The sequence below is a fragment of the Cavia porcellus genome, unplaced genomic scaffold (genome assembly GCF_034190915.1).
Source record: "Cavia porcellus strain 051 isolate PalLab524CR breed Dunkin Hartley unplaced genomic scaffold, mCavPor4.1 scaffold_30, whole genome shotgun sequence".
Taxonomy (NCBI): domain Eukaryota; kingdom Metazoa; phylum Chordata; class Mammalia; order Rodentia; family Caviidae; genus Cavia; species Cavia porcellus.
The window spans coordinates 27,984,924-27,998,179 of record NW_026947513.1 but is presented as its reverse complement, the minus strand read 5'-3'; the positions used below and the strand labels follow the sequence as shown (position 1 = coordinate 27,998,179).

General features: G+C 38.7%; 1 protein-coding gene across 3 annotated transcripts in view; it reads left to right on the top strand.

The window, feature by feature from the left end:
- Positions 1-13,256, top strand: part of Fryl (FRY like transcription coactivator) — a 245,919-nt gene that overhangs the window by 37,608 nt on the left and 195,055 nt on the right. Inside the window, exons 1-2 of one of the 3 annotated variants that reach the window (XM_063240343.1) lie at positions 5,685-5,831; positions 12,635-12,811. The gene's annotated coding sequence lies outside the window, so the exon portion shown is untranslated. Of the gene's footprint in view, positions 1-5,684; positions 5,832-11,934; positions 11,956-12,634; positions 12,812-13,256 lie in introns of those variants that run through there. The other 2 variants (XM_063240344.1, XM_063240342.1) reach the window with 2 other exon arrangements.

Sequence of the window (13,256 nt, the reverse complement as noted above, 5' to 3'; positions counted from 1 at the left end):
GTCTAATATTTGTTGCGGTAAAAACAGTTCTACAATTATCAGTGATTTAAAATACCAAGATTTACTTCTCAGTTACATCAAGTCCGTATCTTTCAGGGCACGATGCTTTTCCATAGTGGCATAGCTTTGCCACCTCTATTTGAACACCTGCCTCACTGATTGCTGAGGGCAACAATTAAATGCTTCCAGTGGAAGTTTAGATTACTCCTACTCACGTTTTTTTTGGCCAGCACAAGTCACAGTTGTTTAACTTCAGAAGGTAAAGTACAATTTTCTGCTGTGCAGAGGAGAGGGAAAATGTTAGTGTGTGTGTGTGTGTGTGTGTGTGTGTGTGTGTGTGTGTGCGCACCCTTTAGAGAGTCTTAGTGTCTCTGATCCTGATTTGGAAACACTTGTAAGCCTGCCCGTAGCTCCACTGCTTCAAGGGAGCAACTATCTTAGTGTAAAGCAAATGGTTTACGTTTCACACCTCTGTTCAGAAATTTGCTAAGGTCCTTTTTATTGGAATTCAGAAAGCATCACTAGTTTTTTGTGCCAGTTCTCTTTTATAAGACTGGTAATTTTGCTGGGGATTTAGCTCAGCGGCATAAGCGCCTGCTTGGCAAACGTGAGTTTGTGAGTTCAATCCCTGGTACCAAAAAAGGACTGGTAATTTTTTTCTCACACGCATTACTTAGTGTTGCTAAATAGCACTGTTGTAGGTTGGCTGTGGCAGGACTGTTTCCTATTTGCTTTCTCTCAAGGAACAAACAGAGTCTGGAAGACTGGTTCATATTTAGCCTGATGAGTTTGATGGAAGGAGGTGTGTTTTCCTCTGTGGCTACCTTAGTCTACTAGAAGGAGTCTCAAACTATCGCAGATACCAGTTGACACGAAAGCAAGCCGCTTCTCTTTTCTCCTTACTCTTAAAATATTTCTGTGGAAGCTCAGAACTTCAGTTGTGGGGTGACACCCCTTCTACTTTTTAAAGACACTGAAAATTTTCTGTATTAAGTTATCTCATCATTGGTCAGGCCCTAAAGAGGACATGGGTACCTTAACTCACCATCTGTGGAGTGGGTTCACTGACTTGCATCACAGAAAAGCATTTCAGGATACATCAGTATGAAGTTCATGCAGATTTATTCGGCAGAATCCAAGAAGCACAGGTTGAGAAAGCTGTGTGACCCTTGAGGATCCATCTGGGACCTGGGGTCGTTACGGGGTATTGGAGTGTCCTCAAGAGGGATGAACGAGAGTGTTTGGTCCCAGTGTCTGCCAGGTGACCCCACTAGTGGGTTAGATTAGAAGGTGAACTATTTACATGTGTTTGCAGTTTAGAGATGGGATACCCAGTGAACAGTGTTGTTTTCTCGAGGATAAATGTCCATAGAGTTATCTCAGGAGTCAGAAAAAAAGCACAGGCCCAATCTATGGGTGAAACCCAGTCTACAAGTGAACAGTGCTGGGATCCCATCTACAGACTTGGTGTGTCTCTTAGCAATTTAGGAGTGAGCAATCTGGCAGAGAACATAGGCTTTGGGATGAAAAAAAGGGCATTGCAATCTTGGGTAAATTATGTGTCTTGAAGCTGCAGTTTTTCTTAAAAGTGGAGTTTTAAAATTACAGGTTTTCTCAGTTATGTTTTTACCTATCTTTATTTTTCCTGTCCGACTTGAATCTTGGGGGGATATTGGAGTAGGGAGTTCAGTCAGGGGTTGAGTCATCTCAAGTTACCATCTGAGTGTTGTTTCTCTTTTCAAATTGTTTGCTTATAGCTTGGTGGAGGTGCTTAACAGGGAAAGAAACCGCATAAAACCGTATGTTATTTTCTGATTATATCTCCACATGGGTATGAGATAAGATATATAAATATATTGGATTTATGTGTCGGAGGCCAACAAATAAGTTCACCTTCCTTCTTGTCATTTTGTACTACCCTTAAAATGCAGTAAAATGGAGATTTATGATGTTGTTATTATGCACAATATCAAATAAAATGTTTGTAAAACTATCAGGTTTTTTTCTTTTGCCTGTTTATTGTCACAGGCAGCATTTATGTAATCAACAAATGTTTACGGAGTTCCTGTAAGCAAGGAGATGATATTGTGGATTATAAACATCTACAAGATCGTCTCTGCCCTCCCAGAACTTGCTATTTAGTCTGGCAGACAAATGTTAAACAAATATGGATGATAAGCTCGCTGGTGGAAAATGAGGAGGAGCTTGAGAGTGTTGGACGTTGGTTTAGAAAGGGGCTGGTGACTGAGGCAGCCTTTTGGAGAGGAGAGAGGATCATGGGTTTTCCCCTCCATATATATCTATCTGTCTTCCATATATATTCCATAAATGTCTTCATATGTATATGAAAGTCATAAAGGATTTTAAACATAGGTGGAGTGAGTATATTTATATGCTGAAAAGATCACTATTCTTACTATGTGGAGACTTGAAGACTCAGTAGATGAAGGGGATTTCTTGGATTGGCTTATAGCTTCAGAGGAGGGATAGTCTACAGTGGCTGGATGCATGCTGCAGAGCCAGAGAATCAAGGTGCTGCAGAAATACCTTAGGTCTAAGTGTTAGGATCCCAGGTGCTCTTGGCTCTGACTAGAGTGGCAGCAGAGGGCCTGGAGAGAAGTCCTGAGGTGTGGGATATACACTGTTATAAAGATGGTTTGATAGTGCCTGTTGATGGGTTAGTTGTGGGGGTGCAAGAGAAAGGAATTAAAATGTGCCTTAGCAATTAGGAGGATGATGCTTTTACCATGGTGCAAGGCTGGGGATGGCAGAGTTTGGTATATTAAGAGCTGAATTTGATGTCCACATAAATAGTTAAATTTGCTCAGAAGAGGGACAGGTCTGGGCTTGAGTTATCATCTGTCTACCTCTTGACAAAACCCAAATCTGAACTGAAGCCCTCTGGGCTCTATAAGATCATAGAGGGGTAAAGTGTACGTGCATGAGAGTTTGGGACTGACCTGGGCTCTCCAACACTCAAGAGTTTGAAAAGAGGAGAAAAAAGAAAGCTAGGGGAGTGTGTGCAACCCAGTTGAAGCAGGTGTTTCAAAATCTGGGCAGAGAGATTTTGAGTCGGGAAGATCAGGATCGAATATTGACAGGTGGATTTGCTGAGGCCTGGGCAGCATTAGGAACATTGACCTGTGGGCCTGCGGAGGGTAGGGAGAGAGCCTTGGGAGGGAGAGGGAAGAATAAGGTGAAGAGGGGAGATGAGCAACACACGAAACAGAAGTAACAGTTCTGGAGACTTTTATCATCAAGGGGGTCAGAGAATGTGGTGGCAGCCAAAAGGGAATTTGTGATCAGGGAGGAACTTTGGTATAGTAAGTCTGCATGCTGATGATCCTCTAGGGAAGGAGAAGAACAGGAGAGTTTTTATTTTTTTATTTTTGTTCTTTGTTGTCCTTTGGCTTTTAAAAAGAACGATCTTAACTATCACATACACACACATACATGGTGTTTCTTTCAGCTTCTCACACTAGTGAGGGTTGCCAATTTTTCAGTGTGGTTTGGAGATGGTTGGTATTGGGTTGGCACTTCTGCCTGCCTGACCCTCTTCAGGGAACCTTTGTCATTTTGTTTTTCTCCCTTTGGCTTGCTTAGTCTTATTGTGTTACCGTGTTAGATTTTTATCTTTCTCATTTCTGGTAAATGGTGGTTATTAGGAAGTTGAACCAATTGTGTAAGAAAAATGCAAAAGACATTTAACAGGGAATGTGTTTCCCCAAGGCTCATTGTTTACCACAGAAAGGAAACCACTGACTTCTTGTTACATCAGTGAAGATAAAATTACTTCATGAATATAGTGCTTCTTGTATGACTAACATTTTTCATACCGTGATCAAAAGGCATTATTTTATGAACATAGTTAATGGACAATGGTAGTCTTTCGTTGTAAATGGGGTTTTATTCAGTGAAAACTCAAACTAATTTCTTTTCATAATACTTAATTTCTTTAATTGTGAGATACTTGCTGTAGTTTCACTTATGAAAAATTTAAGTTGAGAAAGTTAAAAAGTAGTTTTCAATGTCTTGAAATGTAATTGTTTTAATTAACTTTAAGGGAGAAAATGAACAATATAGGATAATGGAAATGCTTACTTTTCATCTGAAGCTTAGTAAGAAATGTGTATTTCCATAAATACAGCAAATGTTACAGGTAGACTAGAGTGAAGGTCCAAGCAGACCATGAGTCACGACGGAGTTCATGATTAGTAAAAATGTTTAATAGAAACAACAAAAATTCATAGAAGGTGAAGTTGTGATAGTATATTTGGGCCCACTAGCAACAGGTCTTCTTGAACCACTGGATTGGAATATTACCGTCTACCCTGACCTCTACTGCTCTCCTCTCCAAAGCAAGCTTTTAAATAATGTAGATCCTCAGCAGTAACAAAAACTCACTCTGAGCATCTAAGAAATACATCGACAAAAGCTTAGAACAGCTGGTGATTATCAGACGTTAGGTTGTTATCTGTGGATATCATGGGTACAGTTTTGTTGCATAAGCGTGGCCCCCTTTACTACTTCACTAGTCTGATGATTCTTCTTTTTGTACCAGGAATCGAACTCAGAACCTTGCACTTGCCAGGCAGGCGCTGTGCCGCTGAGCTGTATCCCCAGCCCTTGTCTCATGATTTCAGCCTCTAAAAGAAGCATATATGTAATTAGCACGTGACACATTCCCCTTGCAACGTTACTAGTTTTGTACTTCCTTCTGCTTCCTCTGTAGGCTGTCAGACTTTGGCTAAAGGATATAGAGACTTTGTAGATAAATACAAATAACTGTATGTCGAATAGTGTGATAAGTTGTATGATGAAAGCAAAATGGAAATAGGATAGTGAATGATATTCTGAGTCTCTTTTTTTCTCCTTTGTCATTTGAAATAATCTTCCTCCGTGAAGTTTGTGGACTTGAGTGGTGAGTGACACACCCCTAGCAGAATACCTGGCATTGTCCCCAATAATCAAGTGCGTACATAGTCTCCTTTTTCCTTCCTTCCTGTAATTTGAGTCATCCAAACTCGTGGTGCAGTGGTATATACCTTTGCTGGAATATGTTTAAATCACGTTCTTATGTGGTTTAGACAGCGTTCTTGAAAAAGAAAATCACACATGGATGAACACTGAGGCCATCATGGTTGGTGAAATCAGCCAGTCATGAAAGCGCGGATACTTAGTGATTCCAGTTAGATGACGTGATTTGAGTAGTAAACCGTGCCAGCAGGGGGTGGCTCTAGATGGTGGTCAGGGAGAAGGGGGAGTTACAGTGCAATGGGTAGAGTTTCAGTTTTGCAAAGTGTTCAGCAGACAGTGCTAGTGATAGTTGTACAAGAGTGAGAATATCCTGACTATGCACTTAAAAATGGCCAAGTTGACAAATTATATGTTATTCTACCCCGGCTAGGAAAAGGGAGTGATAAAACTGTTGTGTTTTAGTAAGACTTTACACTTCTCCCTTACTTTTTTTGGTAGATGTTAGTGAATCAAGTAACTACTGTAAGTCAGAAAGAGTCTATGTGAGATTCCCATGAAATCAAGAGTTGATCAGAAATTTGCATCATCTTTCAGAGATGTCCAACCTTAAACTTGCTTGTAGAGCAAAGAGCACAGTGTGGCTGGAAAACACATTCTCTGTTGTTTTTTCAATTCATAGCATATTTGTTGCCCTTATTGTTTTGAATGAATAACAGTCGCAGCATGTGCTGAGTGATGTCTGCCAGCCATTGTTCGTAGTTTACACTTAACAATACTTGGAATACTTAGGGCACGGATTATGAAACAGCCCTCGAAGGTGTTAGGCTGCTGAGAAACCCGAGGCCTGAAAGTGGGTAAGTGAGTCTCTACTTCAAAAATGATTTTAGAGGAATTCTAATACATAGACTTGAAGGGAAGACATTCTGGAAAGAAGAAAATGTGTGTCTAGATCTGGGCGTAGGGATAACAGGAATTTGTTTGTGCAGAGCAGAGTTTTCAGCCTGCTTGAGGTCTCCATAGCCTTAGGGAGATGTGGGCTAAGCTGTGTAGTGTGTCTTCCATTCTGATCTTGACTTCTATGCATTGAGCCCTCAAACTTTGTTCTGAGGGATCAAGGCATTGAATTACCACGCCAAGGAATTTTGCCATCAGAGCTGTGCATTAGGAAGAAATACCTCAGATGCCCCGGAGTGTGGAGAGGGAGGTCGGAGATGTTTTAGCATGTATTACTTACAATTCTTCTGTGGTCATTAGGGAGAGTATTTTAGTATTGCAATAATTGGGATCAAAGTGCAGTGATTAATAGCTGAATAGTAAGTCAAGAGATGACAAAGGAGAGACACGTGTGAGCCCCAAAGAGGAAACAAGTGTGGAGAGCAGTGCGGGTGAACCTGTTAGAGACTGACTGCCCAAATGTGATTCAAAACCACTTATTTGCACAAAGTGCCAACATTGCAATTAAAATTGAACACTAAGGTTTTAGTTGAGGCAACACAACTCATACGGTAGCATCTTCATTTTAAAAGAAAAACGAAATCATGCTTGATGTTCTACATTACTGGTGTAGATTGTTAAGTAAAAAAGACCTTTTCCTGTTTGTTTTTGGCATCGTGTTCACCTGGCTGTGTGGGTAAGATGTGCATGGCTTTGAAGGGTAGGACTCTTACAGGTCTATGTGAAAAGCTGCTTTCACGTAGGATCTTCCTTGCACAGGAAGTGGGAATTTAGCAGCCTTGAACTGCATTTGAAGGGTTGATGTCTGAGTGGCGTTTTCCTCCTCCAAAAATGAGGGCATCTGCAGCACATATGGAACTGTAGTGGACATGCAAACTTGAAGAGTATAAAAGTTTCCACCCCTCTCAAAGGGAGCTAGTACATCAGTCATTACTCTTCAGAGGGACACATAGTATAATAGTAATTATGTTAGTCTTTGTGCAAATGGTATATACAGTAGCAGCCGTCTAACGTAATATTGTTTGTATAATAAGCTGGCAGTTGGGTTGTTTGAACAGAAAATTTGTTTAAAATGAGAAGCGATACATCCCTTAAATATTTTATGATTAAGTGTATAAATGTTTGTAGTTCAGCAGTCTTTTGAAGTACAGCCAAGGCGTTTTCTGTAGACTGTTTTTAGAATGACTTGCCTTCATTAGACCATGCAGCTTAATTTTTAGAGATAATACATTTCCTGTTTGCACTTGTATTTTTTAATGTAATATTTTACAAAATTACATAATTATAGTAAATACAACTGACAGAAGTGGATTTTAAAATAAGCACAATTTAATCCTGGAAGGCATGCGACTCTCTTGCCAGGAAAAAAAAAAAAAGATGATGTAACAGAGAGGACTCTTCCTCCCTGTAAGGAAACTGAAATTCACATGTAGTGGCTTCTCATGGTTTCTGTGTTGACAAGAATTTGGTTTTATTTTTAAATCTTGTGCTTTTCCATTATATAGAGTTGTAAGTAGTAATATGTCAAATATTGATTAGTGGTGAAGAAGTTACAGACTTTTAAATAGGCGTATTTTTATTGAGATATAATGCACATACCTTTACAAATCACCAGTTTGAAATATACAATTTGAGGTTATTATGTATTTATAGAATTATATACAACTATTACAACTGATTATTGGACTATCTTCATCACTCCCCAAAAGAAATCCTGATCTTTTCTCTTTTGACTGTTAGGCACTAGTAATGTATTTTTTTGTGTCTAGATTTGTCTATTCAGAACATGTCATGTGAATGGAAACATGTAAAACTTGGCCTTTTGTGGACGGTTTCTTTCACTTAGCGCAGTATTTTAAAGATGTTGTTACATGCATCAGCACTTTACTCCCCCTTTGACAGGATAGTATTCTATGGGTGTATATCCCACATTTTATTTTTATGTTCTTGATTGATGACATTTAGGTTGCTTTCACCTATATGTGCTGTATTGCAAATAATGCTACTATAAGTATTTATTTACATATTTTTGTGTGGATTTTTTCATTTCTCTAGCATATATACCTGGGAATGATATTGCTTAATTTACTTAACACATCTTAATTTATTTCACTTATGAGTGTGGTCTCTATTTACTTATGAGTGTGGTCTCTATTTACCCAGAAATGGCTCAGTTTATCTTTCTTTATGGTTGAGTGGTACTCTATTGTATAAAAAACCCCCACATATTCTTTATCTATTTATTGATTGATTGGCAGTGGGCTGTTTCTAAGCTTTAGCTATTGCCTCTATAGAATGGGTGTGCATATATTTTTTGTGGTATGATACCTTTAAGATTTTTCTGAAAGATACCAAGAAGGGGGATAACTGAATCAAATGGAGCTTCTAGTTGTAGTTTTTTTTTTTTGAGGAAATCTCCACACTGATTCACAGTGGTTGTACCAGTCTACACTCACACCAACAGTGGAGAAGGGTTCCTTTTTCTCTGTAGCCTCACCAGCATTTGTTGTTGGTCATTTTTTTGGTAATAGGCATTTCTTTCTGAAGTGAGATGGAATCTTAATGTCTTAATTTGTATCTCTTGAGTAACCAGTGTTGTTGAGTTATATTTATTTGTGGTTTCTGTTGCATATGAGAATTATCTGTTCATTTCAGATGCTTATTTTGGATTGGGTCTTCAAATTTGGAAGGCCTGAGTTTTTTTGAATTCTTTATATATTCTAGATATTAGTCCTTTGTCTGAGAGACAGCTGGCAAAATTTGTACCCACACTGTGGGTTGTCTCTTCACTCTGTTGGTGGCTTCTCTTGCTGTGCAAAAACTTTTTAATATGATGAAATCCCAGTTGTTGATTCTTTGTGATAGTTTCTGTGCATGCTGGGTTATGTTTAACCCTTGAGGAACTGCCAAACATATTCTCACCAGTAGTTTAATGTGGGTTCCAACCATGTGCTTACCAATGTCTTCTTGATTATAGCCATTGTTTTAGTTGGGTTTTTTTTTTTTTTCCTGTTATAATGGAATACAAAGTCCGAGTGACTTAACAGAAATTTATTTCTCACAATTATGGAGGCTAAGAAGTCCACAGGAAAGGGTGATACGGTGTTTAGTGGGGGCCTGTTTCTTGGTGTGCAGAAAGTTGTTCTCTTGCTGTAGCTTCTTCACATGGCAGATATGACAGTACTGTCATTCATGTGGGCCTTGGGACGTAATTTCCTTTCAAAGGCCGCAACATCCTGCTACCATCACACTGGAGTTTGGGATGTCAACATACGAATTTTGAGAGAACACAAATGTTCAGTCTGTAGCACCATCCTCTTTATTTTTTTGTTTTTAAGCTGTACTAGGAATTTACCAGGCAAAGCCTTCATACTGAGCTATATATCCCCAGCAGGGCCCTCCCTACTTTGAATTTTGAGAAAGGACCCTGCAAAGTTGTTAAACTGCCTAGACTGGGTTTGAATTCTTCCTGCTTTGGCCCCCCAGAGTGCTGGGATTACGGGTGTGTGCTACCATTCCTAGTAGTATTTACTTTTTGAAAGTGATTTTATTTTTCTTATTTGAACAGTATTAAATATTTGGAGACATCAATGAAAACAGAAAAGTACAAGAGAAAAATCACCGTTTAAAAAATATAGCCAGGTGTGGTGGCCCACCCTTGTAATCTCAGCACTTGTGAGGCAGAGGCAGGAGGATCAGTGAGAGTTCTCAACCAGCTACAGAGTGAGTTCAAGGCCAGCCTGAGCTGCATAATGAGACCCTGTCTTAAAAAGACTAAAACAAACAAAATAAAGCAAAAAAATAGAGTTTGTGTTTTCCCCAATATTTTTAATGTAGTTTAGAAATGTGGCAAAAATTATGATTTTGATTCCCTTTTTTAAAATTTAAAAGCAGTTCTCCATATTATTTTTTGAAAGTCTATTTCAGTTTCACCCTACTGAAGAATGTCTTTACTGTTCTTTACCTTTATGTTCGTTTATGTATTTATTTATTTTGGTACCAGGGATTGAACTCACGATCTCATGCTTGCCAGTTAGGCTCTGTGTTATTGAGCTGTATCCTTGTCCCTGTTTATTTATTTAATTTAATTTAATTTTATTTTTTTGTCTTTTTCGTTTTTATCGGTACCAGGGATCCAACTCACGACTGCCTGCTTGCAAGGCAGGCGCTTATGCCGCTGAGCTAAATCCCCAGCCATCCCTGTTTATTTTTAAATTTATTCTTCGGAGGAGTTTAAGGACAAAGAGGAAATGCCGTATTTGTGGTTAATCTATCTTTAAACAAGAAGTTACTTCTAGATTAACTGCAGTATCATGGCCTATCTCCTAATAAATCCTAATTTAGTTATTTCTGATGTTTAGGTTTTTTGCAGTCTTTTGTTATAAATAATGTGAAAACATTTATATATGCAATTCTATATGAATTTTGAATTCTCAGAAATGTAATCAACGGGTCAATGGCTATGAACCTTGTAAGACTTCTTGTTGCAAAAAGAGTTACTATTTATATATCCTAATTTTTTTTTTGAATTTTTTCTTTAATTAAGACAAACATAAGAAATGACTAAATAATTTTTTTAAAACAATAAGGGGGAGATTGAGATAAAGCAGGACATAACAATATAACAATAGAGGTCACAGCATGACTGTTTCAACAACCTAGTACTTCACCACCATATAACCTGACTTAATAGTAGTTACCATAGTGTCTTTTTCCTTGATATATTTGGATAAAACTTCATATACTATAGCTTCAAATATTTCCATATCAAGAAGCCCATTACACCGCTTTGGTTTGTTTTGTGTTTTTCTCTTTTTCCTCTTAAATAAAAAAAAAAAAAAGAAAGAAAAAAAAAAAAAGACTTCTTGTTGCATATTGACAACTTGCTCAGCCGACTGGCTGGCAGAGTTACACGTCTCCATCAGTGCCTATTGCTGTGCCATTGCTAGCAATGAGTAAACGCATAACAATGGAGTTGTGTGGTCCCTGGAGCAGGGATGTTTCAGCTTTGTTTAGTGATGCATGTAGTGCTGGAAAACAGGCAGTAGGATATATTCTGTTGGTCACCAGCTGCAGAGAAGAGTTCTGAAGAGCAAGGAAATAACTTGCACTTCATTTTTAGGAAAGGGACTTTTTCTACTGATCATATAAGCTCATGTTGTTGTGAAAGAGTAAGAGTCAAGTTTATTTGGGGAACATTTAAATTTAATTTTGTTTGAACCATTCACGTACTTCAGAAATCAAAAGATACATAGACCACTCTGGACTCTTAAGCCTGTTTCTTTATTGTCCTTTATAGGCAACCATTTTACAGATTTATTTGTTTTTACAATGCTTTTTAATATTTCTTTGTCTTCCCTTTTTCTTAAACATAGAATGTAACATTATTTTCTTAAATGTAGACTATGCTGGGTGTGGTGGCACACCCCTGTGATCTCAGATATTTGGGAGACTGAGTCAGGGAGATTGCAAGTTCAAAACCAGGTTGGGACAATCTAGTAAGACAGTTTCTCAAAACAAAACAAAACCAGGCGTGGTGGCTCACATCTGTGATCCCAGCACTCGGGATGCTGAGGCAGGAGGATCCTTTTGAGTTCAAGACCAGCCTGGGCTACAAAGTGAGCCCAAGAGCAGCCTGAACTGCATAGCGAGACCCTTTATCAAAAAGACAAAAACAAAAATAAAAAACCAAAAAAAAAAATAGGCCTGAGAATGCAACCTATTGGTAGAGTGCTTGCCTAGCGCAGGTTCAGTCCCCAGTACCTCAAACAAAATAGAACAGCAACACACAGACTGTAACATGTCATTTTGTATCTTTCTTATTTTATGTGTAGTCAGATAAGCTTCCCATCAGAGTGCTTTCTCATTCATTTTATAACTACGCAGAATCCCTTTTTATGGACATGCCAAAGGTAAACTGGCTTGTTGTTTGTATTTCATTTTTGCAGATAATCCAGCAGTAACCTTGCTGTACCACTGTCATTGTTTCTCTGTGTCCCACGTGGAGGATTGCTGGGATGTCGGGTAAAGGCAGTTCTCATTGGTTGATACTGGCACCAGCAGCAACAGTGGAGAGCACCTGTTTCCTGAAAAAAAGCTCTAGAACCCTATCCCCAGGCTCCTGATGCATGTATCCTCAGTTCTGCATAGACACTGTTAATGACCCCTTCTCATCGAGCCACAGATACAGATGACTGGCATTTTCTTTAGGATGATGAATATTTTAGATGTGAATATTCTTGAGGAAAATTTTGTAGGTGGTAAAAAAAAAAAACATTTAAATTAGAACCTTGGGCCTGGGGATTTAGCTCAGCGGCATAAGCGCCTGCCTTGCAAGTGCGTGGTCGTGAGTTCGATCCCCAGTACCGATTAAAAAAAAAAAAAAAATTAGAACCTTAAAAGAGTAAACCTCACTGTCTTGTTTTTTCTCTCAGATTCTTTCTCTGCATAGTTGAGATGTTTATTTATTTATTTTTTGTGGTGCTGGAGATTAAGCCCAGAGTTTTGTTTATGCTAGGCAAGCACTCTAATTTGAGATTAGTTTTGAGATTGGTTTTTGTAAGTAAGTTTTTCCTGACTGAATTAGTGATATATTTTATGTGGCAGCTGCTAAAATGTTAACAACTTTTGTTTTAGAAATGACTGTTAATGACCAACTCAACTATATTTCCTTCTTTTATTTATTTATTTTTTCATTCTTTAGCCTTCAGCATTCCATGGTTGGCTTCCTACATGGAGAATCAGTACTGCTTTGCTCCAGTGTGGCCACTTGAGTGCCTCTAAATTAGAAGCTCCAGACTACAAGAAGCTTCTAGATGGATCCTTTCCAAATTTGGTGTCTTTTCTACGAACTATGTGCCTCAACAACCATTTCTCAGTGGTAAGGATGTGTGCTTTCTGTTGTCTGTCTGTGACTAGGAATTTTAAGAAACTGTTTGGATTGCCTTTACCTATTCTAATCCTTCTCTTTTTACATAGAAGTTAATATTTGCACCTAAAAAACCCTTATCAGTACATGTTTGCAGTGCATGGGGTTCTAGTCATCTTGGGAGTGGGTGCATGTACCTAAAACAGCTTTTTCTGGTTTTTTTAGTCCCTTCCCATCCACCTCGTCCCCTCCTGCTTCTAAGTCTCCTTTCCCTGTTTTCATTCTTGTTCTTGTTATTATTCTTAGCTCATGTTTATAACATGTAGTATTTACATGCATTGAGGTGATTAGGTTCCTGTCAAGGGCACACCTGAGTCACACTCCCTTCCCCTCTCCCTCCCCTGCTCCGTCTCCTTCAGCCTCTGAGACCCCTTCCCGCTTACAAAAGATCTTGCTC